Here is a 17,304-nt window from a genome sequence, read left to right as displayed (position 1 = left end):
CTGCTTAGGGGAGGAGTCCCTCTTCCTCTGCCCCTTCCCCTGCTCTCTCTCTGTCTCTCTCAAATAAATAAATAAATAAATAAATAAATAAATAAATAAATAAAAAATAAATAAATAAAATCTTTAGAGACAATCTAGGACAGGTATCAACAAGCTACAGCCCACCAGTCAAACCTCATGCCTTGTCCTTTCCTCTTAGGCCACATGGGTATTGAAAGGAGGAGTCTATGTGTAGGTCATTGACCCACAGACAGCTGACCATGTGCTGTCTGGAGTCTCACCTCCAATGGAGCTGGCAGATTGGAGGAGCTTCCATCTTCTTTTGTTTGGCATTCTGTATAAAAATGGCATCTCTTGTGAAATGATTGCTGGAACTTTTGTGTTTGCAGACCTGTTGCCCTCAGTGAAGCTAACACAGGGGTCAGGAATCGGAATTATGATCTTGTCCTCATTATCACTGTGCTTGCACTATACGTGCCTGAAACTCAGTGCAGATTGAGATATATTTCTCCTGTGCAATGATACAATTCAGCTGGAAGTATCTGCCTTTTATACACTTTGCTTTCTGTCATATGGAGCATACTTTGTGCTGTTGTTGATATAAATGAGATGGTATGAAGTGGTTTTAACTTGAATGTATTTAGATAATACCAGTAACTGGATGTTTTACTAGTGTTTACTATGAAAGTTTAGGATATCATACTATCTTAAAATTAAAGAAAATAAAAATAATTTAGAACTAAAAATCTCAAAATTGCACATTAGTTAGCTATACTATATTATAGGAAAACATACAGTCTATATCATACTATTTAAAAGGACTATGACATTTCATCATGTCTTTTAAAAAGACGATGCAAGTAAGAAAATTATATAGCTTTTATCAAATGGCAATGTTTTATCATGTCAAATCTACCTTTGAGGATATAAGTTTCAAAAGTTAAAAAAAATAGCACAGGTGAATATGAGTTTGGGGCTTTAATGACCCCCAATTATTTGTTATTTCCAGTTGAGATCATTTATTAGCATTTAATCATGACTGATAAAGTGTCACTTAAGATATGGTGATTTTAGGCTTTTTGTTTAAGCTATCTATATTTATGTAGAAAAAAATGAGATTTATCTAAAGTTGAACACATTTAGAAATGCGAATTTAAGACTTTAAACCCAACACCACCCTCAATTTTGTAGATTCTGTCTTTGACCCCCTGAGTAAGGACCCAGGACTGTAACAATTTGTCTGTGTTTCCTTCTTAATTATTTATTACAATTGAAGTATAAAAATATAATTGGTCACCTCATATATAATTTTGAAATAGGAATTAATCACATACACTATTGGGATCATTTGCAACTTTTTCAATAATGTCTAAGAAGAAGTCTCTTAACTTATTCATGGTGCATATTAAAATTTGGTTCCGTGGAAATAAAATGGACTTTTCCCAAAGATGATATATTCAGAATAGAAAAAGTAGAATAAACTTGGTAAAGAAGGGAACTTAAACTAGGTTGACCATCATCCCCCCCCACAAAGAGCCTACCTAATGTGAATGGAATGACATAGTAAGAACTTTGAGATGTGATTACTAAACAGCTAAAATTAATGCTGTAAAGACAAAAACAAAATACAAACAGAACCAAGTGATCTGTGCAATAGGCTTTTCCAAGATGAAGCATGTGATCAAAATGAGGCAAGAAGTATATAGAGTAGATAGACCTCATGAGTAGTGCATATTCCTCCCCAAAGGGCCATGTTCAGTTTTCTTCATTTATTTACATTTGACTACTCTTACTTTGTGAGAAAATAATGTGCTGGGAAAATCTCCTGTCTAAACTAAAAAAAATGCCCATGGTATATTGGTATTAATCCCAATTCTTCATGAGTTTATTTGTGTACAGGAACATGTAGCAGAATATATTGTGTCTATCATGTCCTAGGCACTGTTGTAAACTCTTTACATGCTTTGTCTCATTGAATCTTAATGATAACTGCATGATGTAGGCACTATTCTCATGCCCACATCACAAATGAGGATAACTTGCTGAAGTCTTTGAGGAAATACATAAGAGTATATTAGAAATGGTTGAGTAATCCCAATTTCCAGAAAGAGGAAGAAAGTGAATTCCCTTCAGTTACATCCTTAAGGCGTGGGACATTAGTATTATTTCCTTTGGTTCATTTTTTCATAAATTTCCATAAATACTTTCTCAGAAGACTAATATGGATTTCTATGTAAAATTACCCCAAATCCCACAGTTCACACTTTCTGTCTACCTTCCATCCTTTATTTTTTTCTTGAACACTTGACCCTGTCCAACATTCTCTATAGTTCACTAATTTATATTGTTTATTTTTATTCCCCCCACGTTAGTGAAATGCTAAACAGGATTTTTTTTTCTGTCAGTACTGTATTTCTAGTACCTAACATAGGCACTCAATAAATAATTATTGAATGAATGAATGAATGAATCAGTTGATTAATCTTAGAAACATTTCTAAAATGGATCTTTAAAAAAACCTTTTTGTGAGCCATTAGAAAAGTGTTGTGATTATATGGAATTTGTGTTAGGTCACTAATAGTAGAGCGTGTCAGATTAAACTTAATTTCCTTTTCCTGAAAGACCAGTGTATCAGAGGAGTGCAATGCCCACTGTCCACTTGGATTTCAGCAAGCACCTGATAAAATCTTCCATATAAATTAGGGATTAAGATGGAGAAAAGCAGTTGATGGTACCAATATACAAAGTCATAATTGAGTAGCTGTATTCATAAATTAGTGTCTGTTTACAGAGAGGCCTCCAGTAACTGTCTGGGGAATTTGGTCTTTAGGTCTGTCCTGTTACCCATTTTTTAAAAATTATTTTATTTTTAGGGGCGCCTGGGTGGCACAGCGGTTAAGCGTCTGCCTTCGGCTCAGGGCGTGATCCCAGCGTTATGGGATCGAGCCCCACGTCAGGCTCCTCCTCTAGGAGCCTGCTTCTTCCTCTCCCACTCCCCCTGCTTGTGTTCCCTCTCTCGCTGGCTGTCTCTATCTCTGTCAAATAAATAAATAAAATCTTTAAAAAAATTATTTTATTTTTAAAGTAGGCTCCATGCCCATCATGGGCTTGAACTCACAACCCTGAGATCAGGAGGAACATCCTCCACTGACTGAGGCAGACAGGTGTCTCTCCTGTTCAACATTTTTATCATTAATTTTGGTAGTGGCATTAATGCCAAAAAGAGCAAATCCACAGATGAGGTGAAACTGGAAGGAATAGCTAATAATGGTCATTTACAAAATCAGCATGCAAAAAGTATTTGATAGACTTGAGGGGAAAAGTAAATATAGTAAAACAAAACTTAAAAAGTGAAAATATAAAACTCTAAAACACCGAGGAGAGAAGTACTAATTAATGTTGTTTGAGAAGCAATAAAGACAGAGGTGAGAAGTAGTTTAACAGCATCAGGAGATTAAGGTGGATGAAAGTAAGTATGAATCAGTAATAGGATAGAGGTCCCCTATCTCCCCAAATATTTATTCATCCTTGGGTTTCATGAATAGAACTGGATCTAAAACAGGAAATGTAATTATATGTCTCTTTGTGTTGGCTCTCCCAGACCAGAACTGTGATGCCAGTTCTGAGCAATGCACTCTAAGGAGGATATTGAAAAGCTGGAGTATATTAAAAACTTGCCATCATTATGGAGAGAAAAGTCAAAACTGCATCACGTGAAGTGTATCTGAAGCTGGGTCTCGAACTTGTGGCCTTCAGATGTGTTTTATATGGCCCACATGGAATTTTTTTTTAGAAATTTGAATTAGTACCAGATGCTTCAAAATGAATAGATGTTTCATTAAATATAGGATTCTGGCTTTGCTGTTATATTCTTATACAGAAACCAACCACAAAAGTGTGTGATCCTATCTTTGTACTCCTCTCCTCCCACTTCACTCATTTGCTTTAAATTCATGGTCCATATGTTAATCTGAGTGCTTGGCACCTGAAAGAAAAGGCCCAGGGAATCCATAATCTGTAAAATAATGTTGGAGGTGGGAATATTACAAATATATCTAAAGAGCTTTCACAGGGCAGAGCAGTTACACCTAATCTATGTGACCCCAGAGAGCTGAATACTAGTGGTAATTATAGAGAAGGACATTCTTATCCAATATATAGAATAACTTTCTCACAATGACCTGAGACTTGCTGTATTTTATTCTTTGGTTCATCTGTATTAAGAAGAGTTTCTGACACAAGCATGTTGTGAGTGGTGAATCCCATTTCAGGAACTACTAGAATGTAAGCTCTTTGAGAGCAGAGATCTTTGTCCATTTTGTTTATAGCTATATCTAAGTACCTAAATCAGTATGACCACATAGTAAGTGCTCATTAAATATCTGTACATTCCAAGAATGGAGTATTCAAGAAAGAGTCACTGTAGACTTGCAGTACTGTAGGAAAAATCAATTAGCTATACGTGCAGGGCATCATGGAATAAGGGGAATATTGAAATAGATGGCATTTAAAGTCACTTCCACCCCTGAGGATCTATCAGGCAAATGACATGGAATAAGATTGTGTATTTTACATCGAATATTAAACATAGTAACAGTAAAGTAGAACGTGTATTTGTAGTAACAAACCTGAGAGGCAAAGCAGTTAGCCAATTATTTATTTATGGTATGGACAAGAAAATGATTTGCTGGATTTTTTAAATTGTAATGATCAGATGTTTAAGATTCTTCTGATATTTGACTATATTTCATATCCATATTGATGTCTGTGTTTATTTTTCTTTTCAGCTGTTAATCATTCCCATGTGATGAAAATGCATTTTTATCTCCTCATATTTGTAATCTGACTTATAAAATCCATGTTGCCTTGAGGTTTGGAGTGATTTGTTATTCTCTCCTCCAAGGAAAGCAAGATAATAAATCAAACCATTGGGAACTGATTTCAATTTTCATTGTTCAGGGTGGTTATTGAAGGCAATGTTCTGAAAAATCATCTTATAACTAACTAGAAAATATTTCGAGGCCAAAATGTGCCAAAGGAACAAAATTAAGTATCTACTTTTTAAATGCTTTGTTGTGAAAATTCTATGAACCTTTTATTGTGAAGTTCTAGCAATTTTACTATTCTCAAAATCAAGAAAAAGGAGAAATTACTTTATAACCTTGAAGGAAAGAGAAGTCTGAAGTCCTGATTTTGAGTGCCAGGGATGAATGTATTTAGAGTGCAGTTTTGAGGGGGTGTATGCTAACTGTGAAAAGCAATAGCTTATTAAATTCTGGGAAACTTTCAGTTTATTTGAAGGGAATATGGTAATTGATTTTTGCTAAATGCTATTTATAAGGGATAACATTAGGACAAAGAAAGAAAAGCAGCACCTAATTGTGTAAAGTTAATGGAGACCTGGTAGTGAGATTAGATCTATGAATCATTGTTTTTATAGCAGATAAGGAACAATAGAGAAATTCCTGTCACAGAGTGGTCCTCCATAACCTTAGGCTCCCATGTTGCTGACCTATTCATCATCATGCCATCATCATCCCATCACTACCACCACCACCACCACCATCATCATCATCATCAGGTGTTGAATGTACACAGCTACTATCTCTGGGAAATACTTAGCAGTGTATGGATTTGTTTTAATTAGTTTTCACAGCTTCCTCATAGGGCATGGTGAACATATAGCTTTAATCCCATTTTTAGAGCCAAGCTTAGGTAAAATGGTGATATAGGCACTATTTTATTTCAGTGACTCTTCTGCTTGTGGGGACCCCCTTTTCTTTGCACAGCATCTTATTTCTCCTTCCTTGATTTAAAGGAGAAAATCCTTATGAGTTTTTATATTTTAGAAAATATATAATGGGAAATTTCAAATATGGGCAAAGGTAGAAAGAACGGTATAATGCACCCTAAGTGCTCATCACCCAGCTTCAGGAATTCTAACTACATAGCCTCCTCTTGTTTCATCTGTATCCCCACCCAAAGTTCCCTCTGCTAGGATGATTTTGAAGCAAATCCAATATACAGTATTACTTCATCTGTAAATATTTTATTATGTCTCTAAAGTAGACTTTTAAAAATTATATCAGTAACATGAAAACACCTTTAAATTTTTGTAATAATTTCTTAATGTCAAATTTATCTGATTTAAAATAATTTTTGGTTTGTTTGACATGAGTTCTAAGCAAGGTTAATAGATGAAAATTATTATATCTTAATTCTCTTTAGGCTCTCTCTCTCTCTCTTTCTCTCTCTGCAATTCCTTATTGAAAACTGGGTTATATATCTTAAAGAGTTTCTGACAGATTGGATTTTGTTAATTGCTTTCCTATGGTGGTGTTCAACATATAAACCTATCTCTTGAATTTTCTATAATTAGTAGTTAAATATAAAGGTTTGATAAATGACTTACATTTCATTATTGGGAGGGGCATAAATGCATTTTGAAATGTAGCTTTTTCCTCAAATTTTCATTTACTAAAGACATGAGATTCTAACCATAACTACTTTCACTGCTTTGCTTGTTTTATCACATCTATTTTTTTTTATAATCTCAACCTTTCCCCACTTATACTTCTTAAATTCTTAGCCCTTTTTGTGCCTCCTCTTCCTACTTCCTTGTCTCTTTGAACTTTTCCTTCTTATTCACCTCTACATTTCTTGCCAGTGTTGCAGGTGGAGGGAGAAGAGGAGTAGAGTGACAATGACAGGAGACAAAAGGTTGTGTGGGGAAGGCAAGTCAGGGAAGTGGTCACATCTTTTGACTCAGAATGTAGTAATGTTCACTAGTTGGCTCTTTGGTTTTAAAAATCCGTTATGTGTAATTGGTTTTGTTTTGTTTGTGTTTTTTATAATAATATTTTTATTATATTATGTTAGTCACTATACAGTACATCCCTGGGTTTTGATGTAAAGTTCAATGATTCATTAGTTGCGTGTAACACCCAGTGCACCATGCAATACGTGCCCTCCTTATGGTTTTGAATGTTGATGCTTTAGATAACCCTAAGAAAACAACCTAAGATATCATTATGATGTATTTCCTTCTAGTCTGTTAGTCTGTGTGTGTAAGAGAAAGAGAGAGAAATACCAATTTTGAGAACATGCATATCTATCCTATTGGCTTCTACTTTTTTCATTTGACAGAATGCTATCTAAATTTCTTCAATAAATTAGTAGCTACGTCATATGGATGTATTTTTAAGGTCATTTCCTTATAGCTAGACAACTTTTGGTTGTCTCAAAGTATTTACCCTTAATCATGTTATAAATAATATCCTTATTCAAAACTTGGAGCTGCATTGCTAACAACCTTCTTAAGTTAATTTCCAGAGATGTGGTATAACTAGGTTAAAGGACACGGATGGCTTCTAATACTCTTAATGCACACTTCAAATTGACTTTTCAGAAAGTTTCCGTCATATTTTTCCCTCTAATTGTACTTGTAAGCTCTTGATTATCCTAGTTTTATTATCATTAAAAAGGTTGTCAACAGGGGCGCCTGGGTGGCTCAGTTGGTTAAGCATCTGCCTTCGGCTCAGGTCATGATCCCAGGGTCCTAGGATCAAGCCCCACATCAGGCTCCCTGCTCAGTGGGGAGTCTGCTTCTCCCTCTGCCTCTCCCCACTTGTGCTCATGTTGTCTCTCTCTCTCTCAAATAAATAAAATCTTTTTAAAAAAGTTGTCAACATAATCAGTCAAAATTAGGAACACATTAATGATTTCATGGGAATTTATTATTATTAGAAAGATGACTCTTTTTTTTCCTGTGAATTGTTATTAATGTTTCTCCATTGAGAAAAGAGTGTTTTCTTTACTAATTTATAAAAGATTTTACATATTAAGGATATTAACCATTTGGCACACCTATTGCTAGTATTTTCTATTTATCATTTACCTGAATTTTTCGTACATTTTTATAAATCACAGTTTTTAATATTTTAAAATTTACTTCATTTGTCATTTCTTCCACTGTTACTGTGGTTATAAACACCTTCCTATCCTAAGATCAATTAAATGTTTACTTATATTTTATTTTTATGACATGTTTTTGTTAAGAACACTTAACAAAATATACCATCTTAATGATAATTTTGAAGTGTATAGTATAGTAGTGTTAACTATCCACACATTATTGTGCAACAGCTTTCTAGAACATTTTATCTTGCAAAACTGAAACTATACCCACTGTGCAGCAAATCCCCTTCCCTTTCCCCCCCTCCCACCCAGCCCCTGGCAGCCACCATTTTACTCTCTAAGAGTTCGACTACTGAAGATACATCATACAAGTGGAATCATTCAGTATTTGAGTTTTTAATGACTAACTTATTTCCTTTAATGTAATGTCCTCAAGGTTCATCTATGTTGTAGCATGTGACACGATATTCTTCTTTTCTAAGGCTGAACCATAGTCCGTTATTTATACATGTAATGGACTATGGTCCATAGTCCAAACAAACCTTCCTAAGCCTTATTTTTCAAATCTGTAAAATGGGAATAATAATAGTACTTCATGTAGGGTTTTTTTTTAAGATTAAGTTTTATCTATTTGCTCATTCATTCATTCATTCTTTATTCCAGTATAATTAACATACATTGTTATATTAGTTTCAGATGTACAATACAGTGATTCAACAATTTTGTACATTATTTGGTGCTCAAAGATCAAGCAACTGCATATGCAGAACATGCAATACAGTAAATATTATTAATAATGCTAAATAGAGGGGGTAGTGGGGAGCATTCTTGTATTTTTTTATTTTAATAAGAATAAATGTTATGTTTCACCATTAAGTAGAATGTTGAATATAGAAAATATAAACATTATTTTAATCTAGTGGGTTGATGAAATATTTTATAGTTATCTGAGCATGAAAGCCAAGAGTGAAAGCGTAATTCCTGGCTCCTTCCATTTGAAGAGGGAATAGCATTACTTTGTCTCTTCTTTCCTCTCTACACCTCAGTCTTTGCTAGTTTATTCTAGAATTGCAGACCTAGTTTATTATTAAAATACGCTTTCTCTTAAATGATCATTTTAGTTTTTCCTTTCCTGTTTCTAGATAGATTTCTGATTGATATTGATATTTAAATAAAATTTAAAAGTGAAGACAGATCTTTGTGTGCCTTTTAATGTTGTGGTTTGACACCTGATTACTCAAGTAAGAGATTTTTCAAAAAACTAGAAAATAGCCAGGTGAATTTTAACCCATTCTTCTAGGAAGACATGATTTTCAGGGATCCAAGAAAATTGTTGGTTTCTTTTTTTGTAGCTGTTATTCTGTTAGTGTATATCACTGTGAAGTAAATAATTGATAGAAGTCACATTTTTCCTTAAATTTTCTTTGCTTCCTCTGCTAACAAAATAGAATCTGCTTCATTTTTTTAGGTTATCCAGGAAAGATACAATGCTATTTACAGAAAGTTGAGTGAATCCCATACTTTCAGACTTTCTTTTTGATGAGGATATACAGTAGAATATGGCTGAATGGGAAATTTTCTATTCCTTTTATGAACTTCTTGGAAGTTTTGATGAATGAATTATAGGGGATGGCTTTACAAAGGCTTCGGTAATTTCTGTGTCTTCTAATCCATTTGAAATCACAGCCTCTATTTAGATTATGTTCTGTAATGTTCTGTGGATTGTGTTTGAGATCTATCTGCTATCTTGTGTTAACCTGGGGTGGAGATTTTCATTTTCATATGCAATTCATTTTTTCAAGAGTGCCTTTTCTATATCTATATACAAATATCCACTTGAAAATGGATTTTGTTAATTCAGTGCAATATCTGCCGTTTTTAATATTGAAAGATCTTAGGTATTTATCCTTATTGCCTTGACTTCTGAGCTTCTTATAAGATTATTTGGGCAACCTTAACATTGGATTTTAAGATAGAATACATACCATGAATAATGAGATAAGGGGAAAAATATTTGGCAGAAGGCTTAGGGAATCTTAACGCAGATTTTCAATTATTGCTTTATGTATCATGAATAATTTCATGGAGACATAGCAGTATAATACATATAGAAAATATCTACTGTTGGTATAGAGTGCTTTTGAATTCTATTATCTTCAATTTATTGTCAGAGTAACCTATTAAATAGTATCCTAAGCCTTAAAGTGTTGGCTTAGTTTTCAAAAACTGTCTTGTTTATCCTATAAATTCAGACACAAGGAAACTACTTTTTCAGAGCTTAATTTGGGAGGAAACGAATTATACAGGAGAAAGAAATGTAACATTGGAAGTGATACAAATCTATCTTCAGCTTAGTCTGTTCTTCTTCCTGAAACCTGTGTAACTATTTAACATGGTAACTTCTACAGTGCTCTGCACAACACAGGTACTCTGGAAGCGCGGAGGGCCTGAAATTTTTAATACTTACTGAAAAACTTAGGTGAAAATACTTATCATAATGAATATATATTTGAAAGAAGTTTCAAATGTGGGGATAGACAAAAGCAATTTGAGTGACTTAAATCTTGGAATTTTAAAAGAAATTCCTTTTTGTGTGCTGTAGCTGCTAAGCTAACATGTATATATATTTTGTTGTTGTTGTGAGAATTAAAAGTGATACTGTGTTTTACTCAACACTATACCAATAAAGAATATTTCTCCTGCAAATGATTGAAATCCAATTCAAATTAGCTTAAACAAACAAACAAAGGATTGTGTGACTTTGATAAAGGGGAAGGATAGAGGGCCTGTGTCCTTAGCTCACATAAATTGAGGGAATCAAATTTCCCAAAGAACTTCCTATGCATCTATTCATCTTGCTCCCCTGAGGCTCAGCTTCATTCCTTCCTATTACAGTCCAGTTTCTTCTGATTGTTGGGGGATATGACACAGGTTCTTCCAGAGTTCATCTTGCCTTTCAACGTCAGTGAATAGGAGTGGGTTTACATTTCCCCACCTCAGCAATATACACATCTCCAAAAAGATTTTGTTTCTCCATCCTTGGACCAGATGTCCATGCTTATCACTATGGGGTAGGGAGATTTAGATTGGTAACCCTAGCTGAACTACATAGTTGGAGTGGGGGAAGTATAGTAGTCCCAGGAGGAGCAGAGAGGTAAAGTCATAGGGAGGACAAAGCAGCCAGATTAAGGAGTGATATAAAGTGCCACTGAAAAATGAGTGTTAAATAGATGTCAAATTTCTGTTTCAGCAGAAATCATGGAGTTTGGGACTCCTTGAGTTAACAAAATGGGGGATGATGAATGACTTCATTAGAAGGAGAAAGAAGTGAAGGGAGAAAACCCAGTCAGCGCAGCCATTCCTGACTCTCATTTCATAATTCAGGATTTGCCCAAACAGGAAGGACAAGAGACCACGTCTGTGGTAGACAGAATAATGGTACTCAAAGATGTCTATGTTCAAAAGCTTACAGCATGTGAATATGTTTCTTAAATTGCAAAAAGGACTTTGCAGTTGTTAACCTAACATATCAATAGCTACAAACAGAACACTAGTAATACCAATGTCTAATACTATTTCCCCATTTCTCACTTTCTTACAGTTGAAGAAATACAGTCAGGTTTATCTATTTCCTTCACAGATTCCTTCAAAAAGGTTTATTTCACATATGTTTTGTCCCAGGCACTGGCTGAGTGCTGGAGGCACGAAAGTTGTTATGGCACATTCCTTTTCTTCCAGATGTGTCCAAGCTGAGGAAGGGAATAGACACATAAACACATCTTCTCACCATAGTTGGCAGGCTGAAGGCTGACTTAAGGCCATAAATTAAAAGGAGCAGTTATTTGTTTTCATTGTGTTGGATAATATTTTCAACATGTTGAGGAGGAGGTCATTGAGAGAACATGACCACCAGTTGACCCGCAAGTTGGACCCAGGCAACCAGAGGCTCCTCTCCCACACCCTGTCCTTGGAATGTATGTTCTGCCCACCAACCCCACCATGGAAGCTATTTTCAAGGATGCAGCATTGAGGGAGAATGTGTTGTTGAGACCATTGGGACATTATATTGACTGAACTCAGCCAAGGCCTCTTCATAAAACTTTTAAGATTCTTATGGCTGGGTGAAGAGATCTACTCTTTTTGCAGCTGCCCAAGACAAGCCTTGTATGTAAGTTCCCTTGCTTTTTACCTGACACCTACCAATCTGGAGTAGCCTCTTTATTTGGTCTTTCCTTGCCCTCTGTGTACAAGGGAGTTTCAGATTTCAACCAGGAAGCTCCTGAGGTTTTGAACCAACATTCAGCAAGGCAGCCAGAAGACTGAAGAAATGGGTCTTGGGATAAAGGCATCTGCAGGGAAAATTTTGAGTTGGCTATCCATCTCTGTGTGGGGAGAAGTGGCCCATATTTAGATGCTTGTGGACTGCTGCATGAATATGGGAACACCCTGAAAAAGCTGTATGGTTTGGCACATTTGTTTGAGGACCCATGCATAGCACATTGTGGCAGAGAAGGGAAATGATTGGCTGGCCTCTATAGTGGGTAATTACACTGGCTGCCCACTGATCCCAATTAGGGGCCAAAGCTCAAGTTAGAAAGTTGGGAGAAGAGCTGAGGTTACAGAAGTACATACTACTCTGCCAGCTTCGGGGCTGGCAGACAAGGTGGGAAAGCAGGTTGATTGGTTGGAGGCCTTAAGGTATCATTTTGAAAACCTGAGGTGGGGCACAAGCTGCTGAGAATTAAGGTCTGAGAGCTTGTGACAGAGCCTGATTGGACGCTAAGAGGTAGTGGCATAGGACAAGCTACCAAGAGCTGCATTGAGTCGGTATTGTACTCCCTGCCCATAGTGCTTTCAGAAGTCCAATAGAGATGGTAAAAAACAAAAACAAAATTCAGATGGGTCATGGCAGATGTTTGTGAACTACTGAGAACTGGACAAGGTAGTGCTCCCTCATTTGTGGGGCTGTGCCCAACATTGCATTTATCTTAGATACTTGAACTACAGTCATGGGAGTGTATCATGCTGTACTGGACTGAGGAAGTGCTGTTTTCAGTATAACCCTGGCCACTGAGTCACAAAATCAACTTGCTTCCATATGGAAGGGGCAACAGTGGACTTTTCAAGTGCTTTTCCAAAGCTATCTGCATGGTCGCACAATATGTAATGGGATGGTAGCCTGAGATCTGTCCCTGTTCTCCTTCACTGCCATAGAAAAATACATCTATTACACAGATTATGATATCATGTTAAGACTTGCCTCTGCTGTAGAGCATTCTGCAAGATTTTGCTGGAACATCTGCAAGGAGAGGATGAGTGGTGAACCCACAGAAAATTTAAGGCTCAGGAACTGCTATAAAGTTTTTGGGAACTGTGTTGTTAGATAAGCCACGCATTGTCCCAGAAGCTGTGATTAACAAGGTATGAACCTATCCTACTCCAAAGAACCTGAAAAGGTGCAAGATTTTGTACGGATTTTGGGGCTTGGGAGGACTTTTGTTTCCCACCTGCCACAGTACTTTTCCTTAGACTGCCGGGTAAAGAAAGGGCACCCGTGAGACTGGGGATCAGAGCACCAAGCTGCCTTTGAGAAGACAAAAACACTAATGAAGCAGCTTAAAGCTCTGGGCATCTCCCAAGCATGGCTACCATTTGAATTCAATATGTCTGTGACACCAGAAGGTATGGGTTGGGTACTATGGCAGAGATAACAGGAGGAGAGGGTGTCCCTAGGATTTTGGTCCCATCTCTGAAGGGAACAGAAACCAGATATACCTCCATAGAACAACAGCTCCTAGGAGCATACACAGTACTCCTCCAGGTTAAGCCTCTTATGAAGGAACAGCCTATCACAGTAAGGACTCCCCTTCTTCTCAGGGGGTGGGTGGAGAATATGTCCCACCCCTCGTAAATATGCCTATTTGAAACAGAGGAATACCCAGTCTGCTAGCCCACTGTCTTGAGAAATATGGGAGGTGCTACTAGGCCCGGTGGAGTGTATAGATCCTCCAAATGCCTCCACCCCTATTCTTGTGGTGGCCTATAAGGAGGGAGTGGGGGGAAATCCTGTTAATGCTTGGTATACAGATGGACAACCCACCCACATGGACTGCAGTCACTCTTCAGCCCAACACTGACACCATCTGGATGGAAACAGGAACAAGTCCAGTAGCCAGTGGGCTAAAGGAAGAGCAGTTTGGCTGGTTATCACTCATGATCCCTGACCATTAACCCTTTGGGCTGTTATAAAGGGATTACGTAACAGCTGGGCTGTTATATAAACAGTTGGGCTGTTAAAAAGGGATTAACCCTGTGGCCCGGACAATGGAAAGCCCAGAAGTGGATGATCATGAACAAGCCCTTGTAGGGTCAGGTTAGGTGGAAGACATTTGGGCTCTTCTACAGGAGCCTGAGGTAGTTTTCACGGTCTTCACCTTATGGCTCAAGAAAATGACGTCACCTGGCAATCAGGAAACTGATGCCCTAGCTTAGGGTAGAAACTTTAGCAATTGACCCCCTAGTAGATACAGCAGATTGCGTCAGAGAAAGATCAGCCACTGTAGCACCCAGTGGGATTGCATATTGCCAAAGAAGTCAGATTACCTTGGAAACCTAGCGACTTAGTTAATGCAGTAACAGCATGTCCTGTATGTTCTAAATAATGCCTAAGGCAACGGCCAAAGGAGTTTGGAGCCATCCGTAGAAGTTCCCATTCACTGAGGGACTGGCAAATTGATTATACTGGCCCGTTCCTCCAAGTGAAGGTTCTCAATAGGCCTTGGTTTGTGCGGACACTGAGTTTAGCCTAACCCAAGCTTTTCCCCCATTGCTGTGCAAACCAGTCTGCCGCTATTAGGGGATTAGAGAAACTCAGTGGATACCCTCACCGAATAGATAGTAATCAGGAGTCACATTTCCAAGGTCATGATATGGAATGTGATATTGAATGGAGGCTCAACCCCCAAGTTGCAGAATTGGTAGAAACGAATAATGGAATACTAAAGCAGAAATTAAATTACTAACAGGTAAAAGTGCTTTGGCTGGGTGGATTAAAGTATTGTCCCAGGATTTAAAACATTTGAATGATCAACCACTATGGCCTATTGCCCCAACTGCCTGACTGGGGACCCTTATGGAGACACCTAATGTTGTAAATGTCGTGGGAGACAGCCATTGGCCTGACCCTCACTGAGGATCAACATGCTATGCTGCTGAGGACACCAAGCCCCATCACGCCTGGGAAAGGTGTATTCTATTGGAATTTGTAATGGGATGTTCTACCAGGACGGGTGAGTTACTTTGCACCTTTGGGTGAGGAGGAGCTACATAAGCTCAACTGGGACCCCATTGTCCTGCTTCAAGGTGAAGCTCTTAAAACATACTATAGTTGGAATGGAGCACATACTGTTTAAAGAAAGGAAAGGATGGAAATCCTGGGTTAGTACATCCTGCTCCTAGTCCGTCTCTTCTCATCTGACAGTGCTGCCTCTCCTGGTATGGTAAACACAGCCAGTTTAAACTCTCCAAGTTGCAGCCATGTTAACACCTAATGATCAAGGCACAAGTGTCATTCTTATACAAGGTGAATATTTTCCCATACGGTTTCCTACCAAAAATCTGTCTTTTCAACCCTGGACTTCTGTTCTTCTGTGTCTGGTCACAAGATGGGCACTTTGATGGAAATACCTTCTACAATGGGCCCACCTGCATGCTTGGCAAAGGCATCAATCCAACTTTTGGTAAGTGGGCAGCTGCCACTCTCTAGCTTGTCAGAATTACCATAGTGGGTATCACCACTCCAGAAAGGGGATTGGAAGGATTTAAAGCAGTATATTAAGGAATAATGACCTGGTACTTATACTCTTAATTCTTCTGATATTACTAATACTGATCCAGAAACCTGGGTTGTGGTATACACTATCAATAACTGGGCCTGGATGTTCTTTTTTTTTTTTAACCATTCAAACTACACAGGCAGCCCATCAAACTGTTGACCAGAAGGGTCCTAAAAATACCACCATCAAAGCCATGGATGGCTAGGGGCACTCGGGTGGTGCAGTCGGTTAAGTGATTGACTCTTGGTTTTGGCTTGGGTCATGATCTCAGGGTTGTGGGATTGAGCCCTGTGTTGGGTACAGCACTCAGTGTGGAGCCTGCTTCAGTTTCTCTTTCCTTATCACTCTGCCCCTCCCCCCACCTAGCAAATAAATAAATAAATCTTTAAAAAAAAAAACCCAACAACCAAAAGCCATGGATGGCTATGTTCAAGCTTGGTATGGGTTCATTTGGCTCACCCTGGGTTGTGAACCTTTGAGCACTCAGGCACCTCTATGTTGGGAAGAGAAATATCACTCTAAACAGAACTAACCCAATTGTACCAGGGTTATGGGATAGATATTACCAAAGCTGCATAGTCACTCTGTCACATTAAAGGATAATGACTGGTTTGGCACCAACTGATTTGGCACTGACTGGTCATGCAGTCCGGGTATTTGGGGATAGCCCTCAATGGGACCCAGTGGTTGTATGGCACAATCTTTGTGGCTTCCACCTTAGTGACTGGGCTTCTGCACCCTGGTTTTCTTTGGCCACAGGGGAGAATACACCCTACAGTAACAAAAATTACCAACCTCTGTTTCCTCCAGGCACATTCTGTTTTCCACCAGTATGATGATTTGGCCGCCATCTTAATTCCCTCCATTGGCCTGGAAAAAATTTTAGGACACATAGAAGCCTTTATTAAATTCCCCCAACAACTTCAAGTGATGGTTGGCAAAGCCTGGTTTTACTGAGCACTGAACTCTCTCTAACGATAAAAGCGGCCCTCCTAAATAGAATGGACATTATTACTGCCTGCAAGGACACACCTGTGCCATTATCCAAACAAAATTTGTTTATAACTGATGAGTCTGCCAATGTATCATCTTTATTAAATCACGTGAGGGCACAAGTGAATGCCTTGAGTGATCGGACCCCCAGTCTGTGGGACTTAAAATCAGTGGTTTGGATCATGGGACTCTGGGCAGAAAAACTAGTTAACTATTTTGGGAACCATTATCTTGATGCGAGTCTTCTCTGGCACACTCCTATCCTGCTGCTGCAGTACCTGCCTCCACTGTACCCCGCAGCCCCCAAACGAGCCGCCACCCTGATAGGGGAACCCCTTGCAGACTGATCCGGACTCACTATAGAAGGGGGGGGCGCCAGGTTGTAAGAGCCTCCGCAGGCACGCAGTGTCCGCAGAGGTCACGCAGAGGTCATGACCTCCAGTTGACTCCCCAGGTGGATCCGGGCATTCAGAGGCCCCTCGCCCCGCCCAGTCGTTGGAGCGTTCCTTCTTCGCACCGTTTCCGCAACGGGAGTCGGTTTCCGAGGCGCAGCCTCGAG

This window comes from Ursus arctos, unplaced genomic scaffold (genome assembly GCF_023065955.2).
Source record: "Ursus arctos isolate Adak ecotype North America unplaced genomic scaffold, UrsArc2.0 scaffold_5, whole genome shotgun sequence".
Taxonomy (NCBI): domain Eukaryota; kingdom Metazoa; phylum Chordata; class Mammalia; order Carnivora; family Ursidae; genus Ursus; species Ursus arctos.
Note: the sequence above shows the minus strand (reverse complement) of the source record.